Genomic DNA, 17,672 nt, shown 5'->3' on the forward strand with positions numbered 1-17,672 from the left:
TTTGTTACTGAATAAAGCATTATAAAAAAAAAAAAAAAAAAAAACTATTGGCTGCAGCTAAACTTATGTTTCATGAATGACACATGTAAGCAGGGTGCATGATGTGTACCAATGTTACATTTTATATATATTGCTTATACAACGCTATATATTGCTTAGTCAGTGTGAATTTTTGAATCGCAAAGGCTGCGATATTATTTAGCTAATATTTAATTAGCTAAATATGTCAGCATTGTTTCATGAAGCGCGTGCGTGCGACTTCTTGTGATAATGTAACGCAGTTCAGATGTTATTGGAAGAAGGAGGCGGGAACCGGCGAACATTCAAACATTTTAATAACAAAATAAAACAAATACAATATTCATTATATTTTCGTCGACTAAAACTAAAACAATACAGATGACTAAAATTTAATTTTTAAAAATTAAAGATGACTAAAATCATTTATAAATTTAAAGACTTCAGACTCGACTCGGTCTCGAGCTGCGGGACCAGGGCCGGATCTACCATACGAGCCGTATTCATTGTACCATAACTCTTCAACCGTTTGCACTATCACAACCATTCAAATTGCCCCTGACAGTAGACAACATGCTCTTTTCGGCAATATAGGGCTTATTACAGTAATTTCTTTCCGTCAGAAAATGACAGCAGCTTTTTGGCAGAGCGTCAAGGAAGGATTTGAACAGAGAGATACGAAGCACGGCAGGTTAGAGTGTTTTGGATCGCATAAATTAATTAAAAAAAACGAACAAATACATGGCGAAAGAAGTGGTGTGGTACTAGTAGACAGCAGAAGAGGGGATTGGGATGATTTTGAATGAATCTTGGGAGGCGGATGGCTGTTACTGTTTCACGTATCTTTACATGTTGTGTATGCATGCGTGCCTATGAATAGACGCATTAGTATGTGCGTAGTATTAGCTTGTATGAAAAAAAGTGTCCTAATTGAAAACTGTGCAACCCAATGTCACAAAAAAGACTTGTATAGATGTATTATACTTCATTTTTCAACTTTAAAGTGTTTCTTTCATTCGTGATTTTTCTGTTTTTTTCTAAATAAAAATCTGAAAATGTATTCTCGTTTTTTATTATTTTTGTTTATTTAAATTCTATTTACAAACTCACCACACACAGTAATGGTCAATAACTGTAATCTGTTGAAAGCTAATCTTTTTCTGAAAAAGATGACACCTTGCACATGAAGATAGCACATTGTTTTAGAATTTTACAGTCAAAAAATCAAAATATGTGAAAACCACCTATTTTAGCTTCAGGTTCTAAAGGGATAATTATACAGCATTTATTAATCTTTGTTATTGTTAATTCCAACATTTACTAATACTTTATTAAAATCTTGTTAACATGAGTTAATGCACTGTGAACTGAACATTGCTCATTGTTAGTTCATGTTAGTTAATACATTAACTACATTAACTAATGTTTAATAAATGAACCTTATTGTAAAGTGTTACCTATTTTTATTTTTTTTGTGCTACATAAAAATAGTATACATGCGATCTTGATAGTTATCCAATCAGAATAAAAAAATAAAAAATAAAAAAAAATTGTATTGGGATTGTCTGTTTTATATGTCAGTTGGCAGGCCTCATGCACTGTGTTGATTGGCTAATGATAAAGGTGAGCGGGAATAAAGAATATTATCGGATAGTTGGTGTTTGCAGAAAATGGACAGCAATCAAAAGCCCAGCGGGGCTGCCACGAGAAAAAAAAAATGGAAGATAAAGAAACGGCTGCTATTAAAAATGTCCCGCGAATAAATAGCTTTTTTAAAAAGAGCTAAGAACGATGAAGAGAAGGATGTCGTTAGTTTGGAAGAATCGCTGCCCTCTACCAGCTACGCTCAGCCTCAGCTAACGGTAGCTAGCTTTAGCGAAGTTGTTGTGGAAAAAGACAGAGATGATGAGGCCGGTCATCATCAGCAAGAAAAAGGTAATGACACCTGCAGTGTTCATTTCATTAAATAAATAATTTGACATTTTTTTCGCAGACGAAAAAAAGACGATAACTAAATAAAACCCAGTTTTAAATGACGACAACTAATAACAAATAAAAACTAGACGAAAATGTTAGAGGGACGATTGGGGAAGATCCATTCAGAACTGATTAGCGTTGCGCAGATTGTACTGTAACATGCTGAAAGAGAAGAACAGACATATGGATAGATCTGAATAAGAGTGACGACGCAAGCTTTAATCGGGCTTTAAAGATAGCTTTAATCGGCATGTTCTTTGTGTGCACATACACATACAAACACAAACACACACACACGACCCCTGAAGCGTGCAGCCCTGCACATAGATCGCTATACGGCGCGTGAGGTATTGAGCTCTCTTTCGCATCTGAATGGACAAATACACACAGCATTATGTCTAGATGTCCGTTTTGGAGAGTTAACACAGTTGGTTATGTCTTTACAGAATGTACAGTTGTGAGAATTTCGGATGTTGGGAGCCCGGGTTCTCCCAAGGTTTTTTTTTTCTCCATTAGGTCACCTGATGGAGTTTTTCGGTTCCTTGCCACTGTTGCCTTTGGCTTGCTCAGTTGGGGATATTTGGGGATATTTAATTGAATTAATCAATCAACGATACTATTGATCAGCATTACCAAACGTAGACGTTCCACTAGAAACAAACATTGATCTATTGTTCTAATTTATTACTGTGAAGCTGCTTTGATACAACCTGTGTTGTGAAAAGCGCTATATAAATAAACTTGACTTGACTTGACTTGACATGTACATCAGTGCACTCGGTCTTAAAAGCTCTTGGATCTGCACTCGGTCTTAAAGGAGACATATCATGCTTTTAAATCGTTCCTTTTTACATATAAATCATACATTTGTAGTCTATATAAAGTGGAACTGCAATGCTTGGGTCTGAATTCCTCATTATTATAGCTCCACAGGCCCCTTTTCTACCCCTTTTCTGATGTGCGTCTGAGAGCAACTCGTTTTGGTGCGGTCTCTTTAAATACAATTGAGACACTTCATACCCCGCCCCCCTCTCCAGGTTGCAGAGGTGACACTTGGTTCAACTCCACCCCGTTCCGTTTTTGTAGTTTGATAGAAGAGATACGATTATCTAGCGGCACAGAAACTTTTTATTCACACGTTATTAACAAAATATCAACAACGGAAGACTTGTCCAGCCAGCCTTACATGTTCGAGCCAGAGTCGGAGCCGGAGCGAGATGAAAATTAAGACGACAAACCTGCAGAACAGCGTCTTCATATGGATGTATCGCAATGGTGTGTTACTGTATTTACACATGAAACTTTGGTCTTCCGACCTTTTACCACCGTGTCGATTTATTTTGATTAATATGTGCGAGGGAGAGAGAGCAAGACAGCGTCTAGTTTGGAGACGGTTTACACTTTCGCCTGGCTCTGAAGAGAGAGAGTGAGCGCGCGCGCGACCGGGTCTCACTCTCTCTCTGCTCGTTCTTTCAGTTAAACATGCGCACTGTCATAAGCGCGGCAGTTCATCTACATTAGACTGTGTAATTAAGCATGTGGGTAACTACATTCAACAACCGAACATTTTAACTTACCCTCTTGTAACTTCTGCATCTTTTAGCTTGGACTACAAAATTGCAGCGAGAAATAAAAATGGCGGATTGCTCGAAGTGTTGGGCCGGAAGTCAATGTCCTTATTTGGCAGTTCCGCTGCAAATACTGTGACGTAATAGTTCACAAAACGTCATAGATAACAGAAAAATCGGATCAGGTTGAAAAATAAGGCCAAAACAGAATATAAAGATATCAACGAAGCACCTGAAGAGAATAATTTAAACTTTTCTGTACTTCTAAACACTCCAAATATACAACAAAATGCATTTAAAGGGTAACTAAACCCCTGGTCAGAGCCTGACTCCACCCACTGGCAATATTTGAAAAATGCTAGAAAAGTGGGCAGACCCCAGCGGAGATAGAGGGACGAACCGTGAGCGCAAGGGCGTGCACCTGAGAGTCCTGCTGTCAGACTGTCTAAAATGGAGAGTTTGCTCACAGGGTCGCAAGACGACGTAAATATGCATCTGATGAGTTTTATCGAGTTGATGTCAATAGCGCGCGCTCTCTATAGGCATATTCATATTTTGCCGCTATGTGAAAAAATCCAGCAAAATGCGCCGACGTGTTTGTCGACCCCAGAGGATTAACTTTAGCCTAACCATAAATTGTGATTAAAATATATATGATCACTCACATCAAGACGCCGCTGCGGTGGTGGAGTCCATGCAGGAGGAGCAGCGTTTGGCACTGCGTCGCTTTTCAGCGCGAGCTGCGTGGAGAAGCCCATTTCCACCTCTATTGCGTTGGAAAAGCAATTCTGCGTAAAATGCAGGTTTCACACTCACGGTCTTCCAGGCCAAGTGCATGCAAACACTGGCGCCTAATTTACAAGTCTGCTGGAAAGCTATGCAGTCCAGCAGTGCTGTTGCACCCAGCAACACTACACCTACCACTGTACTAAATACAGATAAATCTATGCTAGCTCATCCAAGGGCGTGGTGAGCTCGTACCAAGGGAGGGCGTGGTGAGCTGGAACCTGCTTACGTCACGCAGTACCTTTTAGCTCACGCAGTACCGCAACATCCAATAGGAAAATTCAACTGCAGTAGCCACCGTTCAACCTGAAGAGGGCGGCACTCAGACGTTTTTACACCATATATTGTAGAATTAAAACACTTTATACCAAAATGTCAAAAAAGTTACTCGAATCAATGAACAGCACTAATAAAGCCCCATTCTTACAGATCATTAACTAAAAAAAGTTGGTTTAGTGTTTAGTTACCCTTTAAGGGCTAAAAAAGTGGATTTAGCATGATATGTCCCCTTTAAAGTAACAGTGCGTAATAAACCTAATGCCGTCCGTATAGACTTAATATTATTCAAACAACAAAATAAAAAGAGAAAAGCATTCACCGCTCTTTAATAGCTTTAATAAGGATTAATTATATTTTATGTATACAAATATATATGTCTGCTTGAAAGAATAAAGAATGTTGTATTATAAGTAATAGACTGCATAATTATTCATTGAAGAAAAAAAAGACTGTTCTACTTTAGAAGTGTTTTTATTGAATTTTAAGGGATTTTATCTAAATATGTCTGTATTGCATGTTTAAACTTTACAAATTATTCATATTAACACAAGTACAGACAAGAACGCATATTGAGAAACGGCCTATGACTAAAACTAAATAAAAATTTGCTATCGAAATGAATGATGCACCTGTAACTCAGATACCATCATCTCTGAAGACCCTGCTCTATGGGGACCGATTGCAGGGAGCGTCCGGGAGGAAATTATACTTTATACTTATACTAATTATACTAAAGGGATTTCAGCCTTTCAGAATCGGGCGGCTAAATATCGAGCATCTTGGAGGGGGAACGAGGCTAGTGGCGGAAAGACACGCTCTCTCACCAACGAGGCACTGACCCGACACCTTCACAACGGTGAAACTGCCACGGGAGTGGATTATATATTCACCGTCCACCGGAGACATTTTTTGCTTTGCTTGTTAAGTGTTATCAACACACAGCAGCGCATTTGTTGTCGGGTTTAGCGACTGGAAACATCCAGAGAGAATTGTCACATGCCTGTCCTGTCTTGTGCTGCACATGGGTGTTTTGTTATTTTGGGCCATGTGCTCATGTCATTGTCTGGTCCCTTCCCCTTGTTATCTGATTATTGTTTGAGTTCTTCCACCTGTTCCCTCTTGAATTGTTTCCCTTTATTAGTCCCCTCTTGTTTGCAGTCTGTGTCGGTTCGTTGTCTAATGTTTCCCGTACCCTGTGATTCCCTTGTGAGTTTATGTTCTCTTTTGGTTTGTATTTGACTAGTTGTTTTCCCCCCCGTGGGTTTTGTTTTTGTACTTGTTTTTCTTTAATAAATATTATCATTCTCCCGCACTTGAGTCCTCGCACCTTTTGTATTTCGTCATCCCGTGACAGAACGAACCGACCTCATGAGGACTCAGCGGAGAAGAGGGGCGCAACCAGTCTCCTGTCCGCTATGGGAGCAGATTCTCCAATTCAAGGAGCTAGTCTCCCTCCGTCAGCAGGGGACGGAGGTAAGAGAGTTCAGCCGGAGGTTCAGCAGCGCAGCTGAGGGGCTGAATCTTGGCGAGGAGGCTCTTAAGGACTTGTTCAATCATGCGCTCGACGAACCGATGGACTGGCTGATCCGATCAGCGTTTGATCGGGTCAGTCTTGAGACGATGGTGGAGGGTCTTGTGCGTCATCGGGAGAGAGTTGCCAGGTCGGGGGTCCCAGTGCCGGTGGTCCCAGTGCCGGTGGTCCCAGTGCCGGTGGTCCAGAGTCCGGTGGCTCCAAAACACAGGAGGAGGAGAAAGGCTCCCTCCGTAACTGTTCCGGTGGTCCCAGTTCCGGTGGTCCCAGTTCCGGTGGTCCAGAGTCCGGTGGTCCCGAGTCAGGTGGTCCCATTTCTGGTGATCCCGAGTCCGATGGTCACGAGTCCAGTGGTCCCAGTTCCGGTGGTCCCGAAACGGAGGAGGAGAAGGAAGACTCCCTCCGTGACTGTCCCGGTGGTCCCGAGTCCGGTGGTCCCGAGTACGGTGGTCCCGAGTCCGGTGGTCCCTGTTCCAGTGGTCCCTATTCCGGTGGTCCCGAGTCCGGTGGCTCCTAACACGGAGACCATCCCGAAGGTGACTGCCGTCCCTGACGCACTGCCCAGGCGTCTTGCTCTGCCCGCACCGCCCAGGCGTCTTGCTCTGCCCGCGCCGCCCAGGCGTCATGCTCTACTGGCCCCGCCCGAGCTGCTCGCACTGCCTGCACCACCCCAGCGATCCGTCACGTCTGCCCAGCCAGAGACTGTTCACATCACGTCTGCCGGGCCTGTGTCTTCGGACAAGATGGCCACCACAGAGACTGTTCACGTCACGCCTGCCGAGCCTGTGTCTTCGGACAAGATGGCCGCCGCCGAGCCTGTTCACTTCACGCCTGCCGAGCCTGTGTCTTCGGACAAGATGGCCGCCGCCGAGCCTGTTCACGTCACGCCTGCCGAGCCTGTGTCTTCGGACAAGATGGGCGCCGCCGAGCCTGTTCACGTCACGCCTGCCGAGCCTGGGTCTTCAGACAAGATGGCCGCCGCCGAGAGTGTTCACGTCACGTTTGCCGAACCTGTGTCTTCGGACAAGATGGTCGCCGCCGAGCCTGTTCACATCACACCTGCCGAGCCTGTGTCTTCGGACAAGATGGCCGCCGCCGAGCCCGTTCACGTCACGCCTGCCGAGCCTGTGTCCCCTGACAAGATGGCCGCCGTCAAGCCTGTGTCTGTTCCTGAGCCGGTGGTGTCTGTTCCTGAGCCTGAGCCGGTGGTGTCCGTTCCTGAGACTGAGCCGGGGGTGTCAGTTCCAGTGCCTGAGCCGTTGGTGCCAGTTCCAGTGCCTGAGCCATTGGTGCCAGTTCCAGTGCCTGAGCCGTTGGTGCCAGTTCCAGTTCCTGAGCCGGTGGTGTCTGTTCCTGAGCCGGTGGTGTCTGTTCCTGAGCCGGTGGTGTCTGTTCCTGAGCCGGTGGTGTCTGTGCCTGAGCCGGTGGTGTCTGTGCCTGAGCCGGTGGTGTCTGTGCCAGTGCCTGAGCCGGTGGTGTCTGTTCCAGTGCCTGAGCCGGTGGTGTACGTTCCAGTCCCTGAGCCGGTGGTGTCTGTTCCAGTCCCTGAGCCGTTGGGGTCGGTTCCAGTTCCTGAGCCGGTGGTGTCTGTTCCAGTTCCTGAGCCGGTGGTGTCTGTTCCTGTTCCTGAGCCGGTGGTGTCTGTTCCTGTTCCTGAGCCGGTGGTGTCTGTTCCAGTTCCTGAGCCGGTGGTGTCTGTTCCTGTTCCTGAGCCAGTGTCGTCTGTTCCTGAGCCGGTGGTGTGTGTTCCAGTTCCTGAGCCGGTGGTGTCTGTTCCTGTGCCCTGGCCGCCCGAGGGAGAGTCTCCGCCCTGGCCGCCCGAGGGAAAGTCTGCTCCGCCCTGGCCGCCCGAGGGAAAGTCTGCTCTGCCCTGGCCGCCCAAGGGAAAGTCTGCTCCGCCCTGGCCGCCCGAGGGGTCGTCTGCTCCGCCCTGGCCGCCCGAGGGGTCGTCTGCTCCGCCCTGGCCACCCGAGGGGTCGTCTGCTCCGCCCTGGCTGCCCGATGGACTGTCTGCTCCGCCCTGGCCGCCCGTTGGACTTTCTGCTCCGTCCTGGCCCGTCCCGCCGGTGGTGTCTGTTCCTGTTCCTGAGCCAGTGTCGTCTGTTCCTGAGCCGGTGGTGTGTGTTCCAGTTCCTGAGCCGGTGGTGTCTGTTCCTGTGCCCTGGCCGCCCGAGGGAGAGTCTCCGCCCTGGCCGCCCGAGGGAAAGTCTGCTCCGCCCTGGCCGCCCGAGGGAAAGTCTGCTCTGCCCTGGCCGCCCAAGGGAAAGTCTGCTCCGCCCTGGCCGCCCGAGGGGTCGTCTGCTCCGCCCTGGCCGCCCGAGGGGTCGTCTGCTCCGCCCTGGCCACCCGAGGGGTCGTCTGCTCCGCCCTGGCCGCCCGATGGACTGTCTGCTCCGCCCTGGCCGCCCGTTGGACTTTCTGCTCCGTCCTGGCCCGTCCCGCCCTGGTCTGTCCCTCCCGTCCCGCCCTGGTCTGTCCCTGGTCTGTCCCTCCCGTCCCGCCCTGGTCTGATGGAGCGTCTGGTAGCCGCTCTGTAGGGAGGGGGTAATGTCACATGCCTGTCCTGTCTTGTGCTGCACATGGGTGTTTTGTTATTTTGGGCCATGTGCTCATGTCATTGTCTGGTCCCTCCCCCTTGTTATCTGATTATTGTTTGAGTTCTTCCACCTGTTCCCTCTTGATTTGTTTCCCTTTATTAGTCCCCTCTTGTTTGCAGTCTGTGTCGGTTCGTTGTCTAATGTTTCCCGCACCCTGTGATTCCCTTGTGAGTTTATGTTCTGTTTTGGTTTGTATTTGACTAGTTGTTTTCCCCCCCGTGGGTTTTGTTTTTGTACTTGTTTTTCTTTAATAAATATTATCATTCTCCCGCACTTGAGTCCTCGCACCTTTTGTATTTCGTCATCCCGTGACAGAATAACGGAACATGAAATGAGTGGTGAACACAGAAAATGCATGCTTTCACTTACACGTCGCAGTAAACATCTGGGAACTGTGGAGACAAATTGAAGCAGAAGGACAGTACTGGAAGGATGTATTGAAGTGTATAGTTACCGTCATTAAATTTCTGAGTGAAAGGGGGCTTCCTTTCCGTGGAGATGATGAATTGGGATCCCCACATAATGGTAATTACCTGGGAATCCTCGAGCTGCTCGCACAATTTGATCCATTTTTAATGGAGCATTTGCAGAAGTAGGGTCAGAAGGGTCGTGGTAAGACTTCATATTTGCCATCAACTATCTGTGATGAATTTATTGACTTAATGGGTGACAAAACAAAGAAAGTCATAGCTACACTCTTAAAAGAGATTGAACCTTTGGGGTTAAAAAAATAACTTTAAAGTGCAAATATGAACTTCTAACTATAAAAAAGGTTCAAAGTTGAACCTATAGGTTCTGTAATGATCCACTGATTATTTGGCACATGTTGTCAGTTCATTTTAGAACCTTTGTTGTGGCAGAAGGGTTCATATAAGAACCTGGCCTGTTGTCAAGGCCCCTTTTTGAACCTTATAAGATGGACTGTAAAAAAAATGAGTATTTTGTTATTAGGCCCTTGCTTTGCTATTAGCTCCTGAACATACATGAATGGAACTTTTAAATTTGTACACATTCAAAGCACTTGATCATTAAAGATGCTCCATTATTGTTGTTCACTTGTTAGTTTAAAAATACTTTGCACAATTATAAGCAAAACTACAGCCCTGAAAAAGATGCCCTTTCAGGAGGATAAATGCAAAAAATTTATAGAAAAGACAATAAATTATAATTTAGTAAACATTAATCAAAAAACAATTTCTGTAAATTGCAAAGTGAACTACAAACCTTTGCTCTTATAATACATGGTTAAATTGGGGGGCTCTCCGGGGCTCAGCCACGGCACATACCAAAATACCAAAATATGGCCAATTATCTGACCATGGCTCTTGTTGTTCTGATGGCAATACACTTCATCTTCAACATTGAGTATGCTGCAAAGATGAGAAACACCCTGAAATTTGTTGAAAAGCTTTTAATGTGCCATAACACAGAAACCAAAATACCACCCACAGTGATTAAAATGGCCAATTTCTTGTTTGTCTTGTGTGTGTGTGGGTGTAAATACATGATGTAAATACATGGAATGGGTTGTTGTGAACATTATATTTTTTCCCATAATATTCTGAATATAATATAAATAATAATAATAATAATAATAATAATATAGGCTAATATAAATAATATAAAATATATCACCCAGAGATTAAAATAGCCAATTTTGGCCAATTCAATATATTGTATGATTGTGTGGGTGTGTAAATACATGATGTAAATACATTAAATGGGTTAATAATATTTATTGTGAATATTCAGTTGCATTCTGTTAGTTTTTTTCCATGAAATGTAATATTCTATATTCTATATTCTCTATATTCTATTCCAGTTTTAATAAGTCTTCATATGTACTTCTGTCCTGTGTTCAAATTTGTATATGCCTATATTAAATAAATATTTCAAGAAGAATAATAGGTTGTGTCTGTGTTGTGAAATGGGATTAAAGTAGTAATGTATAATAATAATAATAATACATATATATATACATACCAAAAGTGTGTCTAAAAAGGTCCAATTAGAACCTTTTCAAAAAGGTTCAAAAACTAGATGTACCGCATCGCGGTACAAAATATGACCGCCGCTCAGGCCTGCACTGGCTTTCCACAAAAATAAATGACGTGGAGTAATTTGGCTGTATTGCGTGTTTATGTATATACCTATAAAAAGTAATAGTATGTGCATGTCTGTCTGTGTGTGTGTGTGTGTGTGTGTGTGTGTTTGTGTATGTGTGTGTCTGTGTGTGTGTGTGTGTGTCTGTGCGTGTATGTATGTGTGTCTGTGCATGTGGATTTGTATGTGTGTGTATGGGTGTGTGTCTTTGCGTGTGGATGTCAGTGTGTGTGCATGCTTGCATTTGTTTGTATTCCTGCATGTGTGTGTGTGACAGTATCATCCTAAACCAGCAACCCTTCGCTCAACAGCACCATCTACAGGCCGATGAGTGTACAGTCACTAAATGTGCACATAAATGAATTTATTTTATACCCCCCCCCCCCCCCCCATGGATGAAATTCTACAAAACTTAGCAGAGGATACCCCCAGAGGATGTCAAGTTAATCATACACATGAAATATGGTGCAGTTCTGAACATCTCCACTGAAGATAGGGGTGATTAAAGCAGAATAATATTGCATTTTCATTTTTTATGGGAGGGGCGCAAATCACAAATGACTGATTATGGGCTAGGTTGATGTGGGCCCTTAACCTGTTAAGCTGCAAGCCCACTTTTGAAAAATCCCCAGAAATGACATACCCACACTGAAACAGATACAGTTCATGAACCCTTTGCACTAAAAGCACAAGTATGATCTCATTTGAAAGCTGACACCTGGCAGTTTATTGTAAATGTAGAATTAATTATTGTCATAATGAATTTTTTTTTTATAAATAGCTTTAAAGTTTTGTAAAGTTATTAGAAATTTATTTTTATGAAACATCTTCATGAAAATAAAATTGAAGTTGACCCTGTAGCAATCTAGAAATGCACTACAGCTAAAGCCACATGTCTAAACATTTTATGTTTAAAATCTGAAGATGATAAGTCTAAAACTCTGTATTTAGTTCATTTTTTTCAAGATAGAAGCACCTAGAGCTAGCTAGCATGTTAGCTTAGCACACCATCAATACATGACAATTTATGAGATTAAAACCATGTTTGTGCTTCAAACTTACTTTAAAACGCAAGTGAAGTGTTTTAAATAATCTTCTGTGATCTAATTTGACATCAGATAAAAAAAATCTGACAGAAAATATACTATTTGATCATATTCTGCACAATGATGGTCTATAGATTAGCATTACATTATACATATAATCTATTATTATTAAAATACCTGGCATGGCTTGAAAAACACAGGTAACTCGAATATCATTGCAATCATGTTTATTGTCTTCAAAATATCTGTATCTGCATGATACAGCGCTATCTCTTGTTAGCTTTGTGTGTATCTCTGGTATCAGTGACGTCCTGGAATGTCACATGATTATGGCTCTTCTTCATGTCCCATATATGGGTTATTATTGTGCTTATAGCGCCCTCAGGCTTCTGGTATGAATTGAAAACCCAGTAAATGAGAGTGCCAAACGCTCATAAAGATTACATCGACGCATTTGGGTATAAATTCAATAAATATTATTCCTGTCAATAGAAATCTGATGTAAACCTATGAGAATCTATCAATATTTCTCCAAATCTGCACATTTTTGAGCTAAAAGCCCTGAGGGACGTTGTTTTGTGTATCGCTGTCATGACGACAGCACGGGAGTTTTTTTATGAATGAAAGCGGCTGACGCGCATAATTCATATTAAAGGTATCGACTCATTTTTTCATTTCATAACTCCTGACAGAAATTTAGAAATAACTGTCGCTATAAGTTTCTCAGAATACAATAGTGGTCAAATACTGAAACTTGAGTATTATATCTTTTTAATGATGTATAGTTTGTCAAGGCATAACATTAAATCTGATAGTAAATTTGAACTAAATAAAAAAAAAAAACGCTTCAGTGCGCGGGCGCACTGGCAAAGGTTAACAGGTTAAGAGTGGGCCCTACATACCATAAAAATTTCTTCATCCTCGGTGCCACGGTTCAGGTAGTTATTTAGGAAAAACTGCATTTTTTGGGGTTTGGGGGGGCCCAGCGCAGGGGGGGGGGGGGGTGGCCCCCGGGGACCAAACGAAATTTTTCCGCAGAAGTGTAGTGGGGCTACATGCCCACCAAATTTCATGTTCCCCGGTGCTTCGGTGTCCCTGGTATCGTTGACGAAAAATTTCCGGGGGCCCCAGCGCGCGGGGGGGGGGGGGGGGGGAGTGGCCCCCGGGGACCAAACTAAATTTTTCCGTAAAAGTCTAGTAGACCAACATACCATAAAAAATTCTTCATCCTCGGTGCCACGGTTCAGGTAGTTATTTAGGAAAAACTGCATTTTTTTGGGTTTGGGGGGGCCCAGCGCGGGGGGGGAGTGGCCCCCGGGGACCAAACGAAATTTTTCCTTAGAAGTCTAGTGGGGCTACATGCCCACCAAATTTCATGTTCCCCGGTGCTTCGGTGTCCCTGGTATCGTTGACGAAAAATTTACGGGGGCCCCAGCGCGCGGGGGGGGGGGAGTGGCCCCCGGGGACCAAACTAAATTTTTCCGTAAAAGTCTAGTAGACCAACATACCATAAAAATTTCTTCATCCTCGGTGCCACGGTTCAGGTAGTTATTTAGGAAAAACTGCATTTTTTTTGGGTTTGGGGGGGCCCAGCGCGGGGGGGGGAGTGGCCCCCGGTGACCAAACGAAATTTTTCCTTAGAAGTCTAGTGGGGCTACATGGCCACCAAATTTCATGTTCCCCGGTGCTTCGGTGTCCCTGGTATCGTTGACGAAAAATTTACGGGGGCCCCAGCGCGGGGGGGGAAGTGGCCCCCGGGGACCAAACGAAATGTTTCCGTAAAAGTCTAGTAGACCAACATACCATAAAAATTTCTTCATCCTCGGTGCCACGGTTCAGGTAGTTATTTAGGAAAAACTGCATTTTTTTTGGGTTTGGGGGGGCCCAGCGCGGGGGGGGAGTGGCCCCCGGGGACCAAACAAAATTTTTCCTTAGAAGTCTAGTGGGGCTACATGCCCACCAAATTTCATTTTCCCCGGTGCTTCGGTGTCCCTGGTATCGTTGACGAAAAATTTACGGGGGCCCCAGCGTGGAGGGGGAAGTGGCCCCCGGGGACCAAACAAGATTTTTCCGTAAAAGTCTAGTAGACCAACATACCATAAAAATTTCTTCATCCTCGGTGCCACGGTTCAGGTAGTTATTTAGAAAAAACTGCATTTTTTTGGGTTTGGGGGGGCCCAGCGCGGGGGGGGGGGGGGAGTGGCCCCCGGGGACAAAACTAAATTTTTCCTTAGAAGTCTAGTGGGGCTACATGCCTACCAAATTTCATGTTCCCCGGTGCTTCGGTGTCCCTGGTATCGTTGACGAAAAATTTACGGGGGCCCCAGCGCGGGAGGGGAAGTGGCCACCGGGGACCAAACGAAATTTTTCTGTAAAAGTCTAGTAGACCAACATACCATAAAAATTTCTTCATCCTCGGTGCCACGGGTCAGGTAGTTATTTAGGAAAAACTGCATTTTTTTGGGTTTGGGGGGCCCAGCGCGGGGGGGGGGCCGGCCCCCGGGGACCAAACGAAATTTTTCCTTAGAAGTCTAGTGGGGCTACATGCCCACCAAATTTCATGTTCCCCGGTGCTTCGGTGTCCCTGGTATCGTTGACGAAAAATTTACAGGGGCCCCAGCGCGGGGGGGGGGAAGTGGCCCCCGGGGACCAAACGAAATTTTTCTGTAAAAATCTAGTAGACCAACATACCATAAAAATTTCTTCATCCTCGGTGCCACGGTTCAGGTAGTTATTTAGGAAAAACTGCATTTTTTTGGGTTTGGGGGGGGCCCAGCGCGGGGGGGGGGAGTGGCCCCCGGGGACAAAACAAATTTTTTCCTTAGAAGTCTAGTGGGGCTACATGCCTACCAAATTTCATGTTCCCCGGTGCTTCGGTGTCCCTGGTATCGTTGACGAAAAATTTACGGGGGCCCCAGCGCGGGGGGGGAAGTGGCCCCCGGGGACCAAACGAAATTTTTCTGTAAAAGTCTAGTAGACCAACATACCATAAAAATTTCTTCATCCTCGGTGCCACGGTTCAGGTAGTTGTTTAGGAAAAACTGCATTTTTTGGGGTTTGGGGGGGCCCAGCGCGGGGGGGGAGTGGCCCCCGGGGACAAAACGAAATTTTTCCTTAGAAGTCTAGTGGGGCTACATGCCCACCAAATTTCATTTTCCCCGGTGCTTCGGTGTCCCTGGTATCGTTGACGAAAAATTTACGGGGGCCCCAGCGCGGAGGGGGAAGTGGCCCCCGGGGACCAAACAAGATTTTTCCGTAAAAGTCTAGTAGACCAACATACCATAAAAATTTCTTCATCCTCGGTGCCACGGTTCAGGTAGTTATTTAGAAAAAACTGCATTTTTTTGGGTTTGGGGGGGCCCAGCGCGGGGGGGGGGAGTGGCCCCCGGGGACAAAACTAAATTTTTCCTTAGAAGTCTAGTGGGGCTACATGCCTACCAAATTTCATGTTCCCCGGTGCTTCGGTGTCCCTGGTATCGTTGACGAAAAATTTACGGGGGCCCCAGCGCGGGAGGGGAAGTGGCCACCGGGGACCAAACGAAATTTTTCTGTAAAAGTCTAGTAGACCAACATACCATAAAAATTTCTTCATCCTCGGTGCCACGGGTCAGGTAGTTATTTAGGAAAAACTGCATTTTTTTGGGTTTGGGGGGCCCAGCGCGGGGGGGGGGGCCGGCCCCCGGGGACCAAACGAAATTTTTCCTTAGAAGTCTAGTGGGGCTACATGCCCACCAAATTTCATGTTCCCCGGTGCTTCGGTGTCCCTGGTATCGTTGACGAAAAATTTACAGGGGCCCCAGCGCGGGGGGGGGAAGTGGCCCCCGGGGACCAAACGAAATTTTTCTGTAAAAATCTAGAAGACCAACATACCATAAAAATTTCTTCATCCTCGGTGCCACGGTTCAGGTAGTTATTTAGGAAAAACTGCATTTTTTGGGTTTGGGGGGGGCCCAGCGCGGGGGGGGGGGAGTGGCCCCCGGGGACAAAACTAATTTTTTCCTTAGAAGTCTAGTGGGGCTACATGCCCACCAAATTTCATTTTCCCCGGTGCTTCGGTGTCCCTGGTATCGTTGACGAAAAATTTACGGGGGCCCCAGCGCGGGGGGGGAAGTGGCCCCCGGGGACCAAACGAAATTTTTCTGTAAAAGTCTAGTAGACCAACATACCATAAAAATTTCTTCATCCTCGGTGCCACGGTTCAGGTAGTTGTTTAGGAAAAACTGCATTTTTTGGGGTTTGGGGGGGCCCAGCGCGGGGGGGGAGTGGCCCCCGGGGACCAAACGAAATTTTTCCTTAGAAGTCTATATATATATAGCCTAGGATATAGCAGCCTATGACATAGCTCGGCGATTATTATCTTTTACATGAGTCTACAAGGGCGATTATAAAAAGTGTCAATGTCATCTTACTCAGCAAATATATGAAGAGTTTGGTTCCAAAACGTGACAATATGACGTTAAATATATATATAGGCTAGTTCCCGCAAAAATCTGTATTGTATCTGGTCGGTGTTGAAAAGTCCATTTTTTATTTTACGTAAAATGCGATATCCGCCGTGTTATTCTGTCATGTTTTCTCCCTTTCCTTTTCCCTTTCTCTGCAGAATGCGATACATCCGCTCAACTAATCACAGCGCAGTGAGCGCACCATTCCACGCTTTGTAAACCGTAACGGCGGCGCTTTGAATAAACCCGGCATCCTAGTTTTCCTTCTAGCCTACTTTGTGATCCACAAAAAAAAAAAAAAAAAAAAAAAAAATTTTGACGGCATTGGTGACCCTGTGGTGGTTTCTGCGGTGGGGAAGAAACGTAAGCCATCGAAATCTAATCATTTAGGCTACTTGAGGAGATTAAGAAGATGAGGCACGCGGGAGGAGTAAAAATGCTGACTGTTGCTTGTTCCCACACTTTCAATTGTTTTACTCAAAGTCAACGAAAACCGAGCAGGACCAAGCCATTTTACAGCTGATCGCCGTCAAAAAAGTTCAGGAGGTATTTCTTAGCGATGGTGATTTAATGTCGGCTATTTTTAGTCCAGTGCCTGTAAGTTATATATAAGATTAGTATTGACCAAGTTCAGAGGCTGTCATATGTGGATCAACTTACTTTGTTGTGTATTTTCAACAGTTAAAATATGAAAAATAACTTTTATATTGATTCAATGGATTAATTGCATTTTGGAAAAAAAGTGTCATGAATTTATTGCATTTTGGGGGGAAACTAATCCTTTTTTATAATAAATATTTGAAAATATTTTGAAATTTATATATAAAAAATTTGAAATTTTTATTTTATTATAACCTAAATATGCTACGTGAAAGTTAAAAAAACCTTTCCACTCTCTTGGTAAAGAAAACACATTATTACTCAAATTAATCATAATGGATTTATCGCGTTATGAAACCAAACTCTTCACAACAACACATATAGGCTATACAGGAAATGTGGTCATCACTGGTTGTGAAGGCGGTTCATCAATTGCAAACAAGTCATTGCGCATTGTGCCGATCTGAGTCGAAGTCTCACCGCTATTCCTGTGATGAAATATGTGTGTTTCTGTCTCCTAGCCGCTTCACTCGCTGTCGTCTTGTAGTAAGCTGAAGCAAACTCAGATGTAGATGGCTTATTTTCTCCTTCTTGCTCATTTTTCGTGCGTAATATCGTACTTTGCACAACGCTGCCATTGTCACCGCATGAACTCTCACGCGAAGATGACAGCGTAGGTTACGCACAACACGTCAAATCAAGTTTGAAAACAGCCGCATTTT

General features: G+C 44.7%; 1 long non-coding RNA gene across 1 annotated transcript in view; it reads left to right on the forward strand.

The window, feature by feature from the left end:
• Positions 1 to 17,672, forward strand: part of LOC308689647 — a 1,235,845-nt gene that overhangs the window by 951,776 nt on the left and 266,397 nt on the right. The window lies entirely within an intron of this gene.

This window comes from Scardinius erythrophthalmus (genome assembly GCF_964197995.2).
Source record: "Scardinius erythrophthalmus genome assembly, chromosome: 4".
Lineage (NCBI taxonomy): Eukaryota > Metazoa > Chordata > Actinopteri > Cypriniformes > Leuciscidae > Scardinius > Scardinius erythrophthalmus.